General features: G+C 41.3%; 47 non-coding genes across 47 annotated transcripts; all 47 read right to left on the minus strand.

Annotated features, from left to right (window-relative positions):
• Positions 1-263: 263 nt before the first annotated feature.
• trnaq-uug (transfer RNA glutamine (anticodon UUG)) lies at positions 264-335 on the minus strand. Its single transcript has one exon. It is a non-coding gene; the product is annotated as a tRNA-Gln (tRNA).
• Positions 336-730: 395 nt separating this feature from the next.
• trnaq-cug (transfer RNA glutamine (anticodon CUG)) lies at positions 731-802 on the minus strand. Its single transcript has one exon. It is a non-coding gene; the product is annotated as a tRNA-Gln (tRNA).
• Positions 803-1,030: 228 nt separating this feature from the next.
• trnaq-cug (transfer RNA glutamine (anticodon CUG)) lies at positions 1,031-1,102 on the minus strand. The gene has a single exon. It is a non-coding gene; the product is annotated as a tRNA-Gln (tRNA).
• A 227-nt stretch (positions 1,103-1,329) lies between these two features.
• trnaq-uug (transfer RNA glutamine (anticodon UUG)) lies at positions 1,330-1,401 on the minus strand. The gene has a single exon. It is a non-coding gene; the product is annotated as a tRNA-Gln (tRNA).
• Positions 1,402-1,796: 395 nt separating this feature from the next.
• trnaq-cug (transfer RNA glutamine (anticodon CUG)) lies at positions 1,797-1,868 on the minus strand. Its single transcript has one exon. It is a non-coding gene; the product is annotated as a tRNA-Gln (tRNA).
• A 227-nt stretch (positions 1,869-2,095) lies between these two features.
• On the minus strand, positions 2,096-2,167 carry trnaq-uug (transfer RNA glutamine (anticodon UUG)). The gene has a single exon. It is a non-coding gene; the product is annotated as a tRNA-Gln (tRNA).
• Positions 2,168-2,562: 395 nt separating this feature from the next.
• Positions 2,563-2,634, minus strand: trnaq-cug (transfer RNA glutamine (anticodon CUG)). The gene has a single exon. It is a non-coding gene; the product is annotated as a tRNA-Gln (tRNA).
• Positions 2,635-2,862: 228 nt separating this feature from the next.
• trnaq-cug (transfer RNA glutamine (anticodon CUG)) lies at positions 2,863-2,934 on the minus strand. The gene has a single exon. It is a non-coding gene; the product is annotated as a tRNA-Gln (tRNA).
• A 227-nt stretch (positions 2,935-3,161) lies between these two features.
• On the minus strand, positions 3,162-3,233 carry trnaq-cug (transfer RNA glutamine (anticodon CUG)). Its single transcript has one exon. It is a non-coding gene; the product is annotated as a tRNA-Gln (tRNA).
• Positions 3,234-3,460: 227 nt separating this feature from the next.
• Positions 3,461-3,532, minus strand: trnaq-uug (transfer RNA glutamine (anticodon UUG)). Its single transcript has one exon. It is a non-coding gene; the product is annotated as a tRNA-Gln (tRNA).
• Positions 3,533-3,927: 395 nt separating this feature from the next.
• Positions 3,928-3,999, minus strand: trnaq-cug (transfer RNA glutamine (anticodon CUG)). Its single transcript has one exon. It is a non-coding gene; the product is annotated as a tRNA-Gln (tRNA).
• A 527-nt stretch (positions 4,000-4,526) lies between these two features.
• trnaq-uug (transfer RNA glutamine (anticodon UUG)) lies at positions 4,527-4,598 on the minus strand. The gene has a single exon. It is a non-coding gene; the product is annotated as a tRNA-Gln (tRNA).
• A 395-nt stretch (positions 4,599-4,993) lies between these two features.
• trnaq-cug (transfer RNA glutamine (anticodon CUG)) lies at positions 4,994-5,065 on the minus strand. The gene has a single exon. It is a non-coding gene; the product is annotated as a tRNA-Gln (tRNA).
• Positions 5,066-5,592: 527 nt separating this feature from the next.
• trnaq-uug (transfer RNA glutamine (anticodon UUG)) lies at positions 5,593-5,664 on the minus strand. Its single transcript has one exon. It is a non-coding gene; the product is annotated as a tRNA-Gln (tRNA).
• Positions 5,665-6,059: 395 nt separating this feature from the next.
• trnaq-cug (transfer RNA glutamine (anticodon CUG)) lies at positions 6,060-6,131 on the minus strand. Its single transcript has one exon. It is a non-coding gene; the product is annotated as a tRNA-Gln (tRNA).
• A 228-nt stretch (positions 6,132-6,359) lies between these two features.
• Positions 6,360-6,431, minus strand: trnaq-cug (transfer RNA glutamine (anticodon CUG)). Its single transcript has one exon. It is a non-coding gene; the product is annotated as a tRNA-Gln (tRNA).
• A 227-nt stretch (positions 6,432-6,658) lies between these two features.
• Positions 6,659-6,730, minus strand: trnaq-cug (transfer RNA glutamine (anticodon CUG)). Its single transcript has one exon. It is a non-coding gene; the product is annotated as a tRNA-Gln (tRNA).
• Positions 6,731-6,957: 227 nt separating this feature from the next.
• On the minus strand, positions 6,958-7,029 carry trnaq-uug (transfer RNA glutamine (anticodon UUG)). Its single transcript has one exon. It is a non-coding gene; the product is annotated as a tRNA-Gln (tRNA).
• Positions 7,030-7,424: 395 nt separating this feature from the next.
• Positions 7,425-7,496, minus strand: trnaq-cug (transfer RNA glutamine (anticodon CUG)). Its single transcript has one exon. It is a non-coding gene; the product is annotated as a tRNA-Gln (tRNA).
• Positions 7,497-7,724: 228 nt separating this feature from the next.
• Positions 7,725-7,796, minus strand: trnaq-cug (transfer RNA glutamine (anticodon CUG)). Its single transcript has one exon. It is a non-coding gene; the product is annotated as a tRNA-Gln (tRNA).
• Positions 7,797-8,023: 227 nt separating this feature from the next.
• Positions 8,024-8,095, minus strand: trnaq-uug (transfer RNA glutamine (anticodon UUG)). The gene has a single exon. It is a non-coding gene; the product is annotated as a tRNA-Gln (tRNA).
• A 395-nt stretch (positions 8,096-8,490) lies between these two features.
• On the minus strand, positions 8,491-8,562 carry trnaq-cug (transfer RNA glutamine (anticodon CUG)). Its single transcript has one exon. It is a non-coding gene; the product is annotated as a tRNA-Gln (tRNA).
• Positions 8,563-8,790: 228 nt separating this feature from the next.
• Positions 8,791-8,862, minus strand: trnaq-uug (transfer RNA glutamine (anticodon UUG)). Its single transcript has one exon. It is a non-coding gene; the product is annotated as a tRNA-Gln (tRNA).
• Positions 8,863-9,257: 395 nt separating this feature from the next.
• On the minus strand, positions 9,258-9,329 carry trnaq-cug (transfer RNA glutamine (anticodon CUG)). The gene has a single exon. It is a non-coding gene; the product is annotated as a tRNA-Gln (tRNA).
• Positions 9,330-9,557: 228 nt separating this feature from the next.
• Positions 9,558-9,629, minus strand: trnaq-cug (transfer RNA glutamine (anticodon CUG)). Its single transcript has one exon. It is a non-coding gene; the product is annotated as a tRNA-Gln (tRNA).
• Positions 9,630-9,856: 227 nt separating this feature from the next.
• On the minus strand, positions 9,857-9,928 carry trnaq-uug (transfer RNA glutamine (anticodon UUG)). The gene has a single exon. It is a non-coding gene; the product is annotated as a tRNA-Gln (tRNA).
• Positions 9,929-10,323: 395 nt separating this feature from the next.
• Positions 10,324-10,395, minus strand: trnaq-cug (transfer RNA glutamine (anticodon CUG)). Its single transcript has one exon. It is a non-coding gene; the product is annotated as a tRNA-Gln (tRNA).
• Positions 10,396-10,623: 228 nt separating this feature from the next.
• Positions 10,624-10,695, minus strand: trnaq-cug (transfer RNA glutamine (anticodon CUG)). The gene has a single exon. It is a non-coding gene; the product is annotated as a tRNA-Gln (tRNA).
• Positions 10,696-11,221: 526 nt separating this feature from the next.
• Positions 11,222-11,293, minus strand: trnaq-uug (transfer RNA glutamine (anticodon UUG)). The gene has a single exon. It is a non-coding gene; the product is annotated as a tRNA-Gln (tRNA).
• Positions 11,294-11,688: 395 nt separating this feature from the next.
• On the minus strand, positions 11,689-11,760 carry trnaq-cug (transfer RNA glutamine (anticodon CUG)). Its single transcript has one exon. It is a non-coding gene; the product is annotated as a tRNA-Gln (tRNA).
• Positions 11,761-11,988: 228 nt separating this feature from the next.
• On the minus strand, positions 11,989-12,060 carry trnaq-cug (transfer RNA glutamine (anticodon CUG)). Its single transcript has one exon. It is a non-coding gene; the product is annotated as a tRNA-Gln (tRNA).
• A 227-nt stretch (positions 12,061-12,287) lies between these two features.
• trnaq-cug (transfer RNA glutamine (anticodon CUG)) lies at positions 12,288-12,359 on the minus strand. Its single transcript has one exon. It is a non-coding gene; the product is annotated as a tRNA-Gln (tRNA).
• A 227-nt stretch (positions 12,360-12,586) lies between these two features.
• On the minus strand, positions 12,587-12,658 carry trnaq-uug (transfer RNA glutamine (anticodon UUG)). The gene has a single exon. It is a non-coding gene; the product is annotated as a tRNA-Gln (tRNA).
• A 395-nt stretch (positions 12,659-13,053) lies between these two features.
• On the minus strand, positions 13,054-13,125 carry trnaq-cug (transfer RNA glutamine (anticodon CUG)). Its single transcript has one exon. It is a non-coding gene; the product is annotated as a tRNA-Gln (tRNA).
• Positions 13,126-13,353: 228 nt separating this feature from the next.
• On the minus strand, positions 13,354-13,425 carry trnaq-cug (transfer RNA glutamine (anticodon CUG)). Its single transcript has one exon. It is a non-coding gene; the product is annotated as a tRNA-Gln (tRNA).
• Positions 13,426-13,951: 526 nt separating this feature from the next.
• On the minus strand, positions 13,952-14,023 carry trnaq-uug (transfer RNA glutamine (anticodon UUG)). The gene has a single exon. It is a non-coding gene; the product is annotated as a tRNA-Gln (tRNA).
• A 395-nt stretch (positions 14,024-14,418) lies between these two features.
• trnaq-cug (transfer RNA glutamine (anticodon CUG)) lies at positions 14,419-14,490 on the minus strand. Its single transcript has one exon. It is a non-coding gene; the product is annotated as a tRNA-Gln (tRNA).
• Positions 14,491-14,718: 228 nt separating this feature from the next.
• Positions 14,719-14,790, minus strand: trnaq-cug (transfer RNA glutamine (anticodon CUG)). Its single transcript has one exon. It is a non-coding gene; the product is annotated as a tRNA-Gln (tRNA).
• A 227-nt stretch (positions 14,791-15,017) lies between these two features.
• Positions 15,018-15,089, minus strand: trnaq-cug (transfer RNA glutamine (anticodon CUG)). Its single transcript has one exon. It is a non-coding gene; the product is annotated as a tRNA-Gln (tRNA).
• Positions 15,090-15,316: 227 nt separating this feature from the next.
• trnaq-uug (transfer RNA glutamine (anticodon UUG)) lies at positions 15,317-15,388 on the minus strand. The gene has a single exon. It is a non-coding gene; the product is annotated as a tRNA-Gln (tRNA).
• A 395-nt stretch (positions 15,389-15,783) lies between these two features.
• trnaq-cug (transfer RNA glutamine (anticodon CUG)) lies at positions 15,784-15,855 on the minus strand. The gene has a single exon. It is a non-coding gene; the product is annotated as a tRNA-Gln (tRNA).
• Positions 15,856-16,083: 228 nt separating this feature from the next.
• Positions 16,084-16,155, minus strand: trnaq-cug (transfer RNA glutamine (anticodon CUG)). The gene has a single exon. It is a non-coding gene; the product is annotated as a tRNA-Gln (tRNA).
• Positions 16,156-16,382: 227 nt separating this feature from the next.
• On the minus strand, positions 16,383-16,454 carry trnaq-uug (transfer RNA glutamine (anticodon UUG)). The gene has a single exon. It is a non-coding gene; the product is annotated as a tRNA-Gln (tRNA).
• Positions 16,455-17,148: 694 nt separating this feature from the next.
• Positions 17,149-17,220, minus strand: trnaq-uug (transfer RNA glutamine (anticodon UUG)). The gene has a single exon. It is a non-coding gene; the product is annotated as a tRNA-Gln (tRNA).
• A 393-nt stretch (positions 17,221-17,613) lies between these two features.
• Positions 17,614-17,685, minus strand: trnaq-cug (transfer RNA glutamine (anticodon CUG)). The gene has a single exon. It is a non-coding gene; the product is annotated as a tRNA-Gln (tRNA).
• Positions 17,686-17,913: 228 nt separating this feature from the next.
• Positions 17,914-17,985, minus strand: trnaq-cug (transfer RNA glutamine (anticodon CUG)). The gene has a single exon. It is a non-coding gene; the product is annotated as a tRNA-Gln (tRNA).
• Positions 17,986-18,212: 227 nt separating this feature from the next.
• Positions 18,213-18,284, minus strand: trnaq-cug (transfer RNA glutamine (anticodon CUG)). Its single transcript has one exon. It is a non-coding gene; the product is annotated as a tRNA-Gln (tRNA).
• Positions 18,285-18,479: the final 195 nt, after the last annotated feature.

Below are 18,479 nucleotides of genomic sequence, written 5' to 3' on the forward strand. Positions count from 1 at the left end.
CAGAGTCCAGAGTGCTAACCATTACACCATGGAACCTACATTAGACATTTCTGAGTCTTGTTTTGCTGGGTTCACAGACCAAGTTAAGCTCAAAGTGACTTGTCATGGGAGAATGCAGGTTGCAACAACTACAGACAAGGACTTCCAGCAACAAGGTAATTAGTGGAGGTATTTGATTTGGTCAACTGAAAGACACTTTCTGTTTACAGTAGTCTTCAACAATGAAAGCTGGTACAATCCCAGATAAAGAGCATGTAGCAGAAAGGTTCCACCGAGAGTCGAACTCGGATCACTGGATTCAAAGTCCAGAGTGCTGACCATTACACCATGGAACCCACAGCAAAAGTTGTTTCTAGCAAATGAGTTGCTGGATTCAGAGTTCAGAATGCTAACACCATGGAACCAGCAAATAGGTTTCCAACTTCTCTGCCGTTGATTTCAGAGTCTGTTGTGCTTACTACTGCATCACGCAACCAAAGAAATTAGCTTTTGTGAATACTGTTTTGCTGAACACATAGCAAAACATCCTGTCCTGAGACCCTAGCATATTTGGATTTAAATGACTTCACCAATTCTAGGATAATCAGAAAGCTGTTTGCCACAAGAACAAGCATGTAAAAATTCTGAAAACAATTCATGAAATATGCTGGAATTATATAGACCGCAAGCATGTGATAGAGCTTGCATGGAGAAAAGACCTGCAAGCTGGAATCAACACTAATGAATCAAAAGGTTCCACTGAGAGTTGAACTCAGATTGCTGGATTCAGAGTCCAGAGTGCTAACCATTACACCATGGAACCTAAAAGATAAGTTCTGATTCTTCTGTTTTGCTGGGTTCACAGACCAAGTTAAGCTCAAAGTGACTTGTCTTGAGAGGATGCAAGTTGCAACAACTACAGACAAGGACTTCCAGCAACAAGATATTTAGTTGAGGTATTCGATTTGGTCAACTGAAAGACACTTTCTGTTTACAGTAGTCTTCAACAATGAAAGCTGGTACAATCCCAGATAAAGAGCATGTAGCAGAAAGGTTCCACCGAGAGTCGAACTCGGATTGCTGGATTCAGAGTCCAGAGTGCTAACCATTACACCATGGAACCTACGTTAGACACTTCTGAGTCTTGTTTTGCTCGGTTCACAGACCAAGTTAAGCTCAAAGTGACTTGTCATGGGAGAATGCAGGTTGCAACAACTACAGACAAGGACTTCCAGCAACAAGATAATTAGTTGAGGTATTTGATTTGGTCAACTGAAAGACACTTTCTGTTTACAGTAGTCTTCAACAATGAAAGCTGGTACAATCCCAGATAAAGAGTATGTAGTAGCAAGGTTCCACCGAGAGTCGAACTCGGATCACTGGATTCAAAGTCCAGAGTGCTGACCAATACACCATGGAACCCACAGCAAAAGTTGTTTCTAGCAAATGAGTTGCTGGATTCAGAGTCCAGAATGCTAACACCATGGAAACAGCAAATAGGTTTCCAACTTCTCTGTCGTTGATTTCAGAGTCTGTTGTGCTTACTACTGCATCACGCAACCAAAGAAATTAGCTTTTGTGAATACTGTTTTGCTGAACACATAGCAAAACATCCTGTCCTGAGACCCTAGCATATTTGGATTTAAATGACTTCACCAATTCTAGGATAATCAGAAAGCTGTTTGCCACAAGAACAAGCTTGTAAAAATTCTGAAAACAATTCATGAAATATGCTGGAATTATATAGACCGCAAGCATGTGATAGAGCTTGCATGGAGAAAAGACCTGCAAGCTGGAATCAACACTAATGAATCAAAAGGTTCCACTGAGAGTTGAACTCAGGTTGCTGGATTCAGAGTCCAGAGTGCTAACCATTACACCATGGAACCTACATTAGACATTTCTGAGTCTTGTTTTGCTGGGTTCACAGACCAAGTTAAGCTCAAAGTGACTTGTCTTGAGAGGATGCAGGTTGCAACAACTACAGACAAGGACTTCCAGCAACAAGATGTTTAGTTGAGGTATTTGATTTGGTCAACTGAAAGACACTTTCTGTTTACAGTAGTCTTCAACAATGAAAGCTGGTACAATCCCAGATAAAGAGCATGTAGCAGAAAGGTTCCACCGAGAGTCGAACTCGGATCACAAGATTCAAAGTCCAGAGTGCTGACCATTACACCATGGAACCCACGGCAAAAGTTGTTTCTAGCAAATGAGTTGCTGGATTCAGAGTCCAGAATGCTAACACCATGGAACCAGCAAATAGGTTTCCAACTTCTCTGCCGTTGATTTCAGAGTCTGTTGTGCTTACTACTGCATCACGCAACCAAAGAAATTAGCTTTTGTGAATACTGTTTTGCTGAACACATAGCAAAACATCCTGTCCTGAGACCCTAGCATATTTGGATTTAAATGACTTCACCAATTCTAGGATAATCAGAAAGCTGTTTGCCACAAGAACAAGCATGTAAAAATTCTGAAAACAATTCATGAAATATGCTGGAATTATAAAGACCGCAAGCATGTGATAGAGCTTGCATGGAGAAAAGACCTGCAAGCTGGAATCAACACTAATGAATCAAAAGGTTCCACTGAGAGTTGAACTCAGATTGCTGGATTCAGAGTCCAGAGTGCTAACCATTACACCATGGAACCTAAAAGATAAGTTCTGATTCTTCTGTTTTGCTGGGTTCACAGACCAAGTTAAGCTCAAAGTGACTTGTCTTGAGAGGATGCAAGTTGCAACAACTACAGACAAGGACTTCCAGCAACAAGATATTTAGTTGAGGTATTCGATTTGGTCAACTGAAAGACACTTTCTGTTTACAGTAGTCTTCAACAATGAAAGCTGGTACAATCCCAGATAAAGAGCATGTAGCAGAAAGGTTCCACCGAGAGTCGAACTCGGATTGCTGGATTCAGAGTCCAGAGTGCTAACCATTACACCATGGAACCTACATGAGACACTTCTGAGTCTTGTTTTGCTGGGTTCACAGACCAAGTTAAGCTCAAAGTGACTTGTCATGGGAGAATGCATGTTGCAACAACTACAGACAAGGACTTCCAGCAACAAGATAATTAGTTGAGGTATTTGATTTGGTTAACTGAAAGACACTTTCTGTTTACACTAGTCTTCAACAACGAAAGCTGGTACAACCCCAGATAAAGAGCATGTAGCAGAAAGGTTCCACCGAGAGTCGAACTCGGATTGCTGGATTCAGAGTCCAGAGTGCTAACCATTACACCATGGAACCTACATTAGACATTTCTGAGTCTTGTTTTGCTGGGTTCACAGACCAAGTTAAGCTCAAAGTGACTTGTCATGGGAGAATGCAGGTTGCAACAACTACAGACAAGGACTTCCAGCAACAAGGTAATTAGTGGAGGTATTTGATTTGGTCAACTGAAAGACACTTTCTGTTTACAGTAGTCTTCAACAATGAAAGCTGGTACAATCCCAGATAAAGAGCATGTAGCAGAAAGGTTCCACAGAGAGTCGAACTCGGATCACTGGATTCAAAGTCCAGAGTGCTGACCATTACACCATGGAACCCACAGCAAAAGTTGTTTCTAGCAAATGAGTTGCTGGATTCAGAGTTCAGAATGCTAACACCATGGAACCAGCAAATAGGTTTCCAACTTCTCTGCCGTTGATTTCAGAGTCTGTTGTGCTTACTACTGCATCACGCAACCAAAGAAATTAGCTTTTGTGAATACTGTTTTGCTGAACACATAGCAAAACATCCTGTCCTGAGACCCTAGCATATTTGGATTTAAATGACTTCACCAATTCTAGGATAATCAGAAAGCTGTTTGCCACAAGAACAAGCATGTAAAAATTCTGAAAACAATTCATGAAAAATGCTGGAATTATAAAGACCGCAAGCATGTGATAGAGCTTGCATGGAGAAAAGACCTGCAAGCTGGAATCAACACTAATGAATCAAAAGGTTCCACTGAGAGTTGAACTCAGATTGCTGGATTCAGAGTCCAGAGTGCTAACCATTACACCATGGAACCTAAAAGATAAGTTCTGATTCTTCTGTTTTGCTGGGTTCACAGACCAAGTTAAGCTCAAAGTGACTTGTCTTGAGAGGATGCAAGTTGCAACAACTACAGACAAGGACTTCCAGCAACAAGATGTTTAGTTGAGGTATTCGATTTGGTCAACTGAAAGACACTTTCTGTTTACACTAGTCTTCAACAACGAAAGCTGGTACAACCCCTGATAAAGAGCATGTAGCAGAAAGGTTCCACCGAGAGTCGAACTTGGATTGCTGGATTCAGAGTCCAGCGTGCTAACCATTACACCATGGAACCTACGTTAGACACTTCTGAGTCTTGTTTTGCTTGGTTCACAGACCAAGTTAAGCTCAAAGTGACTTGTCATGGGAGAATGCATGTTGCAACAACTACAGACAAGGACTTCCAGCAACAAGATAATTAGTTGAGGTATTTGATTTGGTCAACTGAAAGACACTTTCTGTTTACAGTAGTCTTCAACAATGAAAGCTGGTACAATCCCAGATAAAGAGTATGTAGTAGAAAGGTTCCACCGAGAGTCGAACTCGGATCACAGGATTCAAAGTCCAGAGTGCTGACCATTACACCATGGAACCCACGGCAAAAGTTGTTTCTAGCAAATGAGTTGCTGGATTCAGAGTCCAGAATGCTAACACCATGGAACCAGCAAATAGGTTTTCAACTTCTCTGCCGTTGATTTCAGAGTCTGTTGTGCTTACTACTGCATCACGCAACCAAAGAAATTAGCTTTTGTGAATACTGTTTTGCTGAACACATAGCAAAACATCCTGTCCTGAGACCCTAGCATATTTGGATTTAAATGACTTCACCAATTCTAGGATAATCAGAAAGCTGTTTGCCACAAGAACAAGCATGTAAAAATTCTGAAAACAATTCATGAAAAATGCTGGAATTATAAAGACCGCAAGCATGTGATAGAGCTTGCATGGAGAAAAGACCTGCAAGCTGGAATCAACACTAATGAATCAAAAGGTTCCACTGAGAGTTGAACTCAGATTGCTGGATTCAGAGTCCAGAGTGCTAACCATTACACCATGGAACCTAGAAGATAAGTTCTGATTCTTCTGTTTTGCTGGGTTCACAGACCAAGTTAAGCTCAAAGTGACTTGTCTTGAGAGGATGCAAGTTGCAACAACTACAGACAAGGACTTCCAGCAACAAGATGTTTAGTTGAGGTATTCGATTTGGTCAACTGAAAGACGCTTTCTGTTTACACTAGTCTTCAACAACGAAAGCTGGTACAACCCCTGATAAAGAGCATGTAGCAGAAAGGTTCCACCGAGAGTCGAACTTGGATTGCTGGATTCAGAGTCCAGCGTGCTAACCATTACACCATGGAACCTACGTTAGACACTTCTGAGTCTTGTTTTGCTTGGTTCACAGACCAAGTTAAGCTCAAAGTGACTTGTCATGGGAGAATGCATGTTGCAACAACTACAGACAAGGACTTCCAGCAACAAGATAATTAGTTGAGGTATTTGATTTGGTCAACTGAAAGACACTTTCTGTTTACAGTAGTCTTCAACAATGAAAGCTGGTACAATCCCAGATAAAGAGTATGTAGTAGAAAGGTTCCACCGAGAGTCGAACTCGGATCACTGGATTCAAAGTCCAGAGTGCTGACCATTACACCATGGAACCCACAGCAAAAGTTGTTTCTAGCAAATGAGTTGCTGGATTCAGAGTTCAGAATGCTAACACCATGGAACCAGCAAATAGGTTTCCAACTTCTCTGCCGCTGATTTCAGAGTCTGTTGTGCTTACTACTGCATCACGCAACCAAAGAAATTAGCTTTTGTGAATACTGTTTTGCTGAACACATAGCAAAACATCCTGTCCTGAGACCCTAGCATATTTGGATTTAAATGACTTCACCAATTCTAGGATAATCAGAAAGCTGTTTGCCACAAGAACAAGCATGTAAAAATTCTGAAAACAATTCATGAAATATGCTGGAATTATATAGACCGCAAGCATGTGATAGAGCTTGCATGGAGAAAAGACCTGCAAGCTGGAATCAACACTAATGAATCAAAAGGTTCCACTGAGAGTTGAACTCAGATTGCTGGATTCAGAGTCCAGAGTGCTAACCATTACACCATGGAACCTAAAAGATAAGTTCTGATTCTTCTGTTTTGCTGGGTTCACAGACCAAGTTAAGCTCAAAGTGACTTGTCTTGAGAGGATGCAAGTTGCAACAACTACAGACAAGGACTTCCAGCAACAAGATATTTAGTTGAGGTATTCGATTTGGTCAACTGAAAGACACTTTCTGTTTACAGTAGTCTTCAACAATGAAAGCTGGTACAATCCCAGATAAAGAGCATGTAGCAGAAAGGTTCCACCGAGAGTCGAACTCGGATTGCTGGATTCAGAGTCCAGAGTGCTAACCATTACACCATGGAACCTACATGAGACACTTCTGAGTCTTGTTTTGCTGGGTTCACAGACCAAGTTAAGCTCAAAGTGACTTGTCATGGGAGAATGCATGTTGCAACAACTACAGACAAGGACTTCCAGCAACAAGATAATTAGTTGAGGTATTTGATTTGGTCAACTGAAAGACACTTTCTGTTTACAGTAGTCTTCAACAACGAAAGCTGGTACAACCCCAGATAAAGAGCATGTAGCAGAAAGGTTCCACCGAGAGTCGAACTCGGATTGCTGGATTCAGAGTCCAGAGTGCTAACCATTACACCATGGAACCTACATTAGACATTTCTGAGTCTTGTTTTGCTGGGTTCACAGACCAAGTTAAGCTCAAAGTGACTTGTCATGGGAGAATGCAGGTTGCAACAACTACAGACAAGGACTTCCAGCAACAAGGTAATTAGTGGAGGTATTTGATTTGGTCAACTGAAAGACACTTTCTGTTTACAGTAGTCTTCAACAATGAAAGCTGGTACAATCCCAGATAAAGAGCATGTAGCAGAAAGGTTCCAGCGAGAGTCGAACTCGGATCACTGGATTCAAAGTCCAGAGTGCTGACCATTACACCATGGAACCCACAGCAAAAGTTGTTTCTAGCAAATGAGTTGCTGGATTCAGAGTCCAGAATGCTAACACCATGGAAACAGCAAATAGGTTTCCAACTTCTCTGCCGTTGATTTCAGAGTCTGTTGTGCTTACTACTGCATCACGCAACCAAAGAAATTAGCTTTTGTGAATACTGTTTTGCTGAACACATAGCAAAACATCCTGTCCTGAGACCCTAGCATATTTGGATTTAAATGACTTCACCAATTCTAGGATAATCAGAAAGCTGTTTGCCACAAGAACAAGCATGTAAAAATTCTGAAAACAATTCATGAAATATGCTGGAATTATATAGACCGCAAGCATGTGATAGAGCTTGCATGGAGAAAAGACCTGCAAGCTGGAATCAACACTAATGAATCAAAAGGTTCCACTGAGAGTTGAACTCAGATTGCTGGATTCAGAGTCCAGAGTGCTAACCATTACACCATGGAACCTAAAAGATAAGTTCTGATTCTTCTGTTTTGCTGGGTTCACAGACCAAGTTAAGCTCAAAGTGACTTGTCTTGAGAGGATGCAAGTTGCAACAACTACAGACAAGGACTTCCAGCAACAAGATATTTAGTTGAGGTATTCGATTTGGTCAACTAAAAGACACTTTCTGTTTACAGTAGTCTTCAACAATGAAAGCTGGTACAATCCCAGATAAAGAGCATGTAGCAGAAAGGTTCCACCGAGAGTCGAACTCGGATTGCTGGATTCAGAGTCCAGAGTGCTAACCATTACACCATGGAACCTACGTTAGACACTTCTGAGTCTTGTTTTGCTCGGTTCACAGACCAAGTTAAGCTCAAAGTGACTTGTCATGGGAGAATGCAGGTTGCAACAACTACAGACAAGGACTTCCAGCAACAAGATAATTAGTTGAGGTATTTGATTTGGTCAACTGAAAGACACTTTCTGTTTACAGTAGTCTTCAACAATGAAAGCTGGTACAATCCCAGATAAAGAGCATGTAGCAGAAAGGTTCCACCGAGAGTCGAACTCGGATCACTGGATTCAAAGTCCAGAGTGCTGACCATTACACCATGGAACCCACAGCAAAAGTTGTTTCTAGCAAATGAGTTGCTGGATTCAGAGTCCAGAATGCTAACACCATGGAACCAGCAAATAGGTTTCCAACTTCTCTGCCATTGATTTCAGAGTCTGTTGTGCTTACTACTGCATCACGCAACCAAAGAAATTAGCTTTTGTGAATACTGTTTTGCTGAACACATAGCAAAACATCCTGTCCTGAGACCCTAGCATATTTGGATTTAAATGACTTCACCAATTCTAGGATAATCAGAAAGCTGTTTGCCACAAGAACAAGCATGTAAAAATTCTGAAAACAATTCATGAAATATGCTGGAATTATATAGACCGCAAGCATGTGATAGAGCTTGCATGGAGAAAAGACCTGCAAGCTGGAATCAACACTAATGAATCAAAAGGTTCCACTGAGAGTTGAACTCAGATTGCTGGATTCAGAGTCCAGAGTGCTAACCATTACACCATGGAACCTAAAAGTTAAGTTCTGATTCTTCTGTTTTGCTGGGTTCACAGACCAAGTTAAGCTCAAAGTGACTTGTCATGGGAGAATGCAGGTTGCAACAACTACAGACAAGGACTTCCAGCAACAAGGTAATTAGTGGAGGTATTTGATTTGGTCAACTGAAAGACACTTTCTGTTTACAGTAGTCTTCAACAATGAAAGCTGGTACAATCCCAGATAAAGAGCATGTAGCAGAAAGGTTCCAGCGAGAGTCGAACTCGGATCACTGGATTCAAAGTCCAGAGTGCTGACCATTACACCATGGAACCCACAGCAAAAGTTGTTTCTAGCAAATGAGTTGCTGGATTCAGAGTCCAGAATGCTAACACCATGGAAACAGCAAATAGGTTTCCAACTTCTCTGCCGTTGATTTCAGAGTCTGTTGTGCTTACTACTGCATCACGCAACCAAAGAAATTAGCTTTTGTGAATACTGTTTTGCTGAACACATAGCAAAACATCCTGTCCTGAGACCCTAGCATATTTGGATTTAAATGACTTCACCAATTCTAGGATAATCAGAAAGCTGTTTGCCACAAGAACAAGCATGTAAAAATTCTGAAAACAATTCATGAAATATGCTGGAATTATATAGACCGCAAGCATGTGATAGAGCTTGCATGGAGAAAAGACCTGCAAGCTGGAATCAACACTAATGAATCAAAAGGTTCCACTGAGAGTTGAACTCAGATTGCTGGATTCAGAGTCCAGAGTGCTAACCATTACACCATGGAACCTAAAAGATAAGTTCTGATTCTTCTGTTTTGCTGGGTTCACAGACCAAGTTAAGCTCAAAGTGACTTGTCTTGAGAGGATGCAAGTTGCAACAACTACAGACAAGGACTTCCAGCAACAAGATATTTAGTTGAGGTATTCGATTTGGTCAACTAAAAGACACTTTCTGTTTACAGTAGTCTTCAACAATGAAAGCTGGTACAATCCCAGATAAAGAGCATGTAGCAGAAAGGTTCCACCGAGAGTCGAACTCGGATTGCTGGATTCAGAGTCCAGAGTGCTAACCATTACACCATGGAACCTACGTTAGACACTTCTGAGTCTTGTTTTGCTCGGTTCACAGACCAAGTTAAGCTCAAAGTGACTTGTCATGGGAGAATGCAGGTTGCAACAACTACAGACAAGGACTTCCAGCAACAAGATAATTAGTTGAGGTATTTGATTTGGTCAACTGAAAGACACTTTCTGTTTACAGTAGTCTTCAACAATGAAAGCTGGTACAATCCCAGATAAAGAGCATGTAGCAGAAAGGTTCCACCGAGAGTCGAACTCGGATCACTGGATTCAAAGTCCAGAGTGCTGACCATTACACCATGGAACCCACAGCAAAAGTTGTTTCTAGCAAATGAGTTGCTGGATTCAGAGTCCAGAATGCTAACACCATGGAACCAGCAAATAGGTTTCCAACTTCTCTGCCATTGATTTCAGAGTCTGTTGTGCTTACTACTGCATCACGCAACCAAAGAAATTAGCTTTTGTGAATACTGTTTTGCTGAACACATAGCAAAACATCCTGTCCTGAGACCCTAGCATATTTGGATTTAAATGACTTCACCAATTCTAGGATAATCAGAAAGCTGTTTGCCACAAGAACAAGCATGTAAAAATTCTGAAAACAATTCATGAAATATGCTGGAATTATATAGACCGCAAGCATGTGATAGAGCTTGCATGGAGAAAAGACCTGCAAGCTGGAATCAACACTAATGAATCAAAAGGTTCCACTGAGAGTTGAACTCAGATTGCTGGATTCAGAGTCCAGAGTGCTAACCATTACACCATGGAACCTAAAAGTTAAGTTCTGATTCTTCTGTTTTGCTGGGTTCACAGACCAAGTTAAGCTCAAAGTGACTTGTCTTGAGAGGATGCAAGTTGCAACAACTACAGACAAGGACTTCCAGCAACAAGATATTTAGTTGAGGTATTCGATTTGGTCAACTGAAAGACACTTTCTGTTTACAGTAGTCTTCAACAATGAAAGCTGGTACAATCCCAGATAAAGAGCATGTAGCAGAAAGGTTCCACCGAGAGTCGAACTCGGATTGCTGGATTCAGAGTCCAGAGTGCTAACCATTACACCATGGAACCTACATGAGACGCTTCTGAGTCTTGTTTTGCAGGGTTCACAGACCAAGTTAAGCTCAAAGTGACTTGTCATGGGAGAATGCATGTTGCAACAACTACAGACAAGGACTTCCAGCAACAAGATAATTAGTTGAGGTATTTGATTTGGTCAACTGAAAGACACTTTCTGTTTACACTAGTCTTCAACAACGAAAGCTGGTACAACCCCAGATAAAGAGCATGTAGCAGAAAGGTTCCACCGAGAGTCGAACTTGGATTGCTGGATTCAGAGTGCAGAGTGCTAACCATTACACCATGGAACCTACATTAGACATTTCTGAGTCTTGTTTTGCTGGGTTCACAGACCAAGTTAAGCTCAAAGTGACTTGTCATGGGAGAATGCAGGTTGCAACAACTACAGACAAGGACTTCCAGCAACAAGGTAATTAGTGGAGGTATTTGATTTGGTCAACTGAAAGACACTTTCTGTTTACAGTAGTCTTCAACAATGAAAGCTGGTACAATCCCAGATAAAGAGCATGTAGCAGAAAGGTTCCACCGAGAGTCGAACTCGGATCACTGGATTCAAAGTCCAGAGTGCTGACCATTACACCATGGAACCCACAGCAAAAGTTGTTTCTAGCAAATGAGTTGCTGGATTCAGAGTTCAGAATGCTAACACCATGGAACCAGCAAATAGGTTTCCAACTTCTCTGCCGTTGATTTCAGAGTCTGTTGTGCTTACTACTGCATCACGCAACCAAAGAAATTAGCTTTTGTGAATACTGTTTTGCTGAACACATAGCAAAACATCCTGTCCTGAGACCCTAGCATATTTGGATTTAAATGACTTCACCAATTCTAGGATAATCAGAAAGCTGTTTGCCACAAGAACAAGCATGTAAAAATTCTGAAAACAATTCATGAAATATGCTGGAATTATATAGACCGCAAGCATGTGATAGAGCTTGCATGGAGAAAAGACCTGCAAGCTGGAATCAACACTAATGAATCAAAAGGTTCCACTGAGAGTTGAACTCAGATTGCTGGATTCAGAGTCCAGAGTGCTAACCATTACACCATGGAACCTAAAAGATAAGTTCTGATTCTTCTGTTTTGCTGGGTTCACAGACCAAGTTAAGCTCAAAGTGACTTGTCTTGAGAGGATGCAAGTTGCAACAACTACAGACAAGGACTTCCAGCAACAAGATATTTAGTTGAGGTATTCGATTTGGTCAACTGAAAGACACTTTCTGTTTACAGTAGTCTTCAACAATGAAAGCTGGTACAATCCCAGATAAAGAGCATGTAGCAGAAAGGTTCCACCGAGAGTCGAACTCGGATTGCTGGATTCAGAGTCCAGAGTGCTAACCATTACACCATGGAACCTACATGAGACACTTCTGAGTCTTGTTTTGCTGGGTTCACAGACCAAGTTAAGCTCAAAGTGACTTGTCATGGGAGAATGCATGTTGCAACAACTACAGACAAGGACTTCCAGCAACAAGATAATTAGTTGAGGTATTTGATTTGGTTAACTGAAAGACACTTTCTGTTTACACTAGTCTTCAACAACGAAAGCTGGTACAACCCCAGATAAAGAGCATGTAGCAGAAAGGTTCCACCGAGAGTCGAACTCGGATTGCTGGATTCAGAGTCCAGAGTGCTAACCATTACACCATGGAACCTACATTAGACATTTCTGAGTCTTGTTTTGCTGGGTTCACAGACCAAGTTAAGCTCAAAGTGACTTGTCATGGGAGAATGCAGGTTGCAACAACTACAGACAAGGACTTCCAGCAACAAGGTAATTAGTGGAGGTATTTGATTTGGTCAACTGAAAGACACTTTCTGTTTACAGTAGTCTTCAACAATGAAAGCTGGTACAATCCCAGATAAAGAGCATGTAGCAGAAAGGTTCCACCGAGAGTCGAACTCGGATCACTGGATTCAAAGTCCAGAGTGCTGACCATTACACCATGGAACCCACAGCAAAAGTTGTTTCTAGCAAATGAGTTGCTGGATTCAGAGTTCAGAATGCTAACACCATGGAACCAGCAAATAGGTTTCCAACTTCTCTGCCGTTGATTTCAGAGTCTGTTGTGCTTACTACTGCATCACGCAACCAAAGAAATTAGCTTTTGTGAATACTGTTTTGCTGAACACATAGCAAAACATCCTGTCCTGAGACCCTAGCATATTTGGATTTAAATGACTTCACCAATTCTAGGATAATCAGAAAGCTGTTTGCCACAAGAACAAGCATGTAAAAATTCTGAAAACAATTCATGAAATATGCTGGAATTATATAGACCGCAAGCATGTGATAGAGCTTGCATGGAGAAAAGACCTGCAAGCTGGAATCAACACTAATGAATCAAAAGGTTCCACTGAGAGTTGAACTCAGATTGCTGGATTCAGAGTCCAGAGTGCTAACCATTACACCATGGAACCTAAAAGTTAAGTTCTGATTCTTCTGTTTTGCTGGGTTCACAGACCAAGTTAAGCTCAAAGTGACTTGTCTTGAGAGGATGCAAGTTGCAACAACTACAGACAAGGACTTCCAGCAACAAGATATTTAGTTGAGGTATTCGATTTGGTCAACTGAAAGACACTTTCTGTTTACAGTAGTCTTCAACAATGAAAGCTGGTACAATCCCAGATAAAGAGCATGTAGCAGAAAGGTTCCACCGAGAGTCGAACTCGGATTGCTGGATTCAGAGTCCAGAGTGCTAACCATTACACCATGGAACCTACATGAGACGCTTCTGAGTCTTGTTTTGCAGGGTTCACAGACCAAGTTAAGCTCAAAGTGACTTGTCATGGGAGAATGCATGTTGCAACAACTACAGACAAGGACTTCCAGCAACAAGATAATTAGTTGAGGTATTTGATTTGGTCAACTGAAAGACACTTTCTGTTTACACTAGTCTTCAACAACGAAAGCTGGTACAACCCCAGATAAAGAGCATGTAGCAGAAAGGTTCCACCGAGAGTCGAACTTGGATTGCTGGATTCAGAGTCCAGAGTGCTAACCATTACACCATGGAACCTACATTAGACATTTCTGAGTCTTGTTTTGCTGGGTTCACAGACCAAGTTAAGCTCAAAGTGACTTGTCATGGGAGAATGCAGGTTGCAACAACTACAGACAAGGACTTCCAGCAACAAGGTAATTAGTGGAGGTATTTGATTTGGTCAACTGAAAGACACTTTCTGTTTACAGTAGTCTTCAACAATGAAAGCTGGTACAATCCCAGATAAAGAGCATGTAGCAGAAAGGTTCCACCGAGAGTCGAACTCGGATCACTGGATTCAAAGTCCAGAGTGCTGACCATTACACCATGGAACCCACAGCAAAAGTTGTTTCTAGCAAATGAGTTGCTGGATTCAGAGTTCAGAATGCTAACACCATGGAACCAGCAAATAGGTTTCCAACTTCTCTGCCGTTGATTTCAGAGTCTGTTGTGCTTACTACTGCATCACGCAACCAAAGAAATTAGCTTTTGTGAATACTGTTTTGCTGAACACATAGCAAAACATCCTGTCCTGAGACCCTAGCATATTTGGATTTAAATGACTTCACCAATTCTAGGATAATCAGAAAGCTGTTTGCCACAAGAACAAGCATGTAAAAATTCTGAAAACAATTCATGAAATATGCTGGAATTATATAGACCGCAAGCATCTGATAGAGCTTGCATGGAGAAAAGACCTGCAAGCTGGAATCAACACTAATGAATCAAAAGGTTCCACTGAGAGTTGAACTCAGATTGCTGGATTCAGAGTCCAGAGTGCTAACCATTACACCATGGAACCTAAAAGATAAGTTCTGATTCTTCTGTTTTGCTGGGTTCACAGACCAAGTTAAGCTCAAAGTGACTTGTCTTGAGAGGATGCAAGTTGCAACAACTACAGACAAGGACTTCCAGCAACAAGATATTTAGTTGAGGTATTCGATTTGGTCAACTGAAAGACACTTTCTGTTTACAGTAGTCTTCAACAATGAAAGCTGGTACAATCCCAGATAAAGAGCATGTAGCAGAAAGGTTCCACCGAGAGTCGAACTCGGATTGCTGGATTCAGAGTCCAGAGTGCTAACCATTACACCATGGAACCTACATGAGACACTTCTGAGTCTTGTTTTGCTGGGTTCACAGACCAAGTTAAGCTCAAAGTGACTTGTCATGGGAGAATGCATGTTGCAACAACTACAGACAAGGACTTCCAGCAACAAGATAATTAGTTGAGGTATTTGATTTGGTTAACTGAAAGACACTTTCTGTTTACACTAGTCTTCAACAACGAAAGCTGGTACAACCCCAGATAAAGAGCATGTAGCAGAAAGGTTCCACCGAGAGTCGAACTCGGATTGCTGGATTCAGAGTCCAGAGTGCTAACCATTACACCATGGAACCTACATTAGACATTTCTGAGTCTTGTTTTGCTGGGTTCACAGACCAAGTTAAGCTCAAAGTGACTTGTCATGGGAGAATGCAGGTTGCAACAACTACAGACAAGGACTTCTAGCAACAAGGTAATTAGTGGAGGTATTTGATTTGGTCAACTGAAAGACACTTTCTGTTTACAGTAGTCTTCAACAATGAAAGCTGGTACAATCCCAGATAAAGAGCATGTAGCAGAAAGGTTCCACCGAGAGTCGAACTCGGATCACTGGATTCAAAGTCCAGAGTGCTGACCATTACACCATGGAACCCACAGCAAAAGTTGTTTCTAGCAAATGAGTTGCTGGATTCAGAGTTCAGAATGCTAACACCATGGAACCAGCAAATAGGTTTCCAACTTCTCTGCCGTTGATTTCAGAGTCTGTTGTGCTTACTACTGCATCACGCAACCAAAGAAATTAGCTTTTGTGAATACTGTTTTGCTGAACACATAGCAAAACATCCTGTCCTGAGACCCTAGCATATTTGGATTTAAATGACTTCACCAATTCTAGGATAATCAGAAAGCTGTTTGCCACAAGAACAAGCATGTAAAAATTCTGAAAACAATTCATGAAATATGCTGGAATTATATAGACCGCAAGCATGTGATAGAGCTTGCATGGAGAAAAGACCTGCAAGCTGGAATCAACACTAATGAATCAAAAGGTTCCACTGAGAGTTGAACTCAGATTGCTGGATTCAGAGTCCAGAGTGCTAACCATTACACCATGGAACCTAAAAGATAAGTTCTGATTCTTCTGTTTTGCTGGGTTCACAGACCAAGTTAAGCTCAAAGTGACTTGTCTTGAGAGGATGCAAGTTGCAACAACTACAGACAAGGACTTCCAGCAACAAGATATTTAGTTGAGGTATTCGATTTGGTCAACTGAAAGACACTTTCTGTTTACAGTAGTCTTCAACAATGAAAGCTGGTACAATCCCAGATAAAGAGCATGTAGCAGAAAGGTTCCACCGAGAGTCGAACTCGGATTGCTGGATTCAGAGTCCAGAGTGCTAACCATTACACCATGGAACCTACGTTAGACACTTCTGAGTCTTGTTTTGCTCGGTTCACAGACCAAGTTAAGCTCAAAGTGACTTGTCATGGGAGAATGCAGGTTGCAACAACTACAGACAAGGACTTCCAGCAACAAGATAATTAGTTGAGGTATTTGATTTGGTCAACTGAAAGACACTTTCTGTTTACAGTAGTCTTCAACAATGAAAGCTGGTACAATCCCAGATAAAGAGTATGTAGTAGCAAGGTTCCACCGAGAGTCGAACTCGGATCACTGGATTCAAAGTCCAGAGTGCTGACCAATACACCATGGAACCCACAGCAAAAGTTGTTTCTAGCAAATGAGTTGCTGGATTCAGAGTCCAGAATGCTAACACCATGGAAACAGCAAATAGGTTTCCAACTTCTCTGTCGTTGATTTCAGAGTCTGTTGTGCTTACTACTGCATCACGCAACCAAAGAAATTAGCTTTTGTGAATACTGTTTTGCTGAACACATAGCAAAACATCCTGTCCTGAGACCCTAGCATATTTGGATTTAAATGACTTCACCAATTCTAGGATAATCAGAAAGCTGTTTGCCACAAGAACAAGCTTGTAAAAATTCTGAAAACAATTCATGAAATATGCTGGAATTATATAGACCGCAAGCATGTGATAGAGCTTGCATGGAGAAAAGACCTGCAAGCTGGAATCAACACTAATGAATCAAAAGGTTCCATTGAGAGTTGAACTCAGGTTGCTGGATTCAGAGTCCAGAGTGCTAACCATTACACCATGGAACCTACATTAGACATTTCTGAGTCTTGTTTTGCTGGGTTCACAGACCAAGTTAAGCTCAAAGTGACTTGTCTTGAGAGGATGCAGGTTGCAACAACTACAGACAAGGACTTCCAGCAACAAGATGTTTAGTTGAGGTATTTGATTTGGTCAACTGAAAGACACTTTCTGTTTACAGTAGTCTTCAACAATGAAAGCTGGTACAATCCCAGATAAAGAGCATGTAGCAGAAAGGTTCCACCGAGAGTCGAACTCGGATCACAGGATTCAAAGTCCAGAGTGCTGACCATTACACCATGGAACCCACGGCAAAAGTTGTTTCTAGCAAATGAGTTGCTGGATTCAGAGTCCAGAATGCTAACACCATGGAACCAGCAAATAGGTTTCCAACTTCTCTGCCGTTGATTTCAGTCTGTTGTGCTTACTACTGCATCACGCAACCAAAGAAATTAGCTTTTGTGAATACTGTTTTGCTGAACACATAGCAAAACATCCTGTCCTGAGACCCTAGCATATTTGGATTTAAATGACTTCACCAATTCTAGGATAATCAGAAAGCTGTTTGCCACAAGAACAAGCATGTAAAAATTCTGAAAACAATTCATGAAATATGCTGGAATTATAAAGACCGCAAGCATGTGATAGAGCTTGCATGGAGAAAAGACCTGCAAGCTGGAATCAACACTAATGAATCAAAAGGTTCCACTGAGAGTTGAACTCAGATTGCTGGATTCAGAGTCCAGAGTGCTAACCATTACACCATGGAACCTAAAAGATAAGTTCTGATTCTTCTGTTTTGCTGGGTTCACAGACCAAGTTAAGCTCAAAGTGACTTGTCTTGAGAGGATGCAAGTTGCAACAACTACAGACAAGGACTTCCAGCAACAAGATATTTAGTTGAGGTATTCGATTTGGTCAACTGAAAGACACTTTCTGTTTACAGTAGTCTTCAACAATGAAAGCTGGTACAATCCCAGATAAAGAGCATGTAGCAGAAAGGTTCCACCGAGAGTCGAACTCGGATTGCTGGATTCAGAGTCCAGAGTGCTAACCATTACACCATGGAACCTACATGAGACACTTCTGAGTCTTGTTTTGCTGGGTTCACAGACCAAGTTAAGCTCAAAGTGACTTGTCATGGGAGAATGCATGTTGCAACAACTACAGACAAGGACTTCCAGCAACAAGATAATTAGTTGAGGTATTTGATTTGGTTAACTGAAAGACACTTTCTGTTTACACTAGTCTTCAACAACGAAAGCTGGTACAACCCCAGATAAAGAGCATGTAGCAGAAAGGTTCCACCGAGAGTCGAACTCGGATTGCTGGATTCAGAGTCCAGAGTGCTAACCATTACACCATGGAACCTACATTAGACATTTCTGAGTCTTGTTTTGCTGGGTTCACAGACCAAGTTAAGCTCAAAGTGACTTGTCATGGGAGAATGCAGGTTGCAACAACTACAGACAAGGACTTCCAGCAACAAGGTAATTAGTGGAGGTATTTGATTTGGTCAACTGAAAGACACTTTCTGTTTACAGTAGTCTTCAACAATGAAAGCTG

This window comes from Brachyhypopomus gauderio, unplaced genomic scaffold, assembly GCF_052324685.1.
Source record: "Brachyhypopomus gauderio isolate BG-103 unplaced genomic scaffold, BGAUD_0.2 sc92, whole genome shotgun sequence".
In the NCBI taxonomy this organism is placed as follows: Eukaryota; Metazoa; Chordata; class Actinopteri; order Gymnotiformes; family Hypopomidae; genus Brachyhypopomus; species Brachyhypopomus gauderio.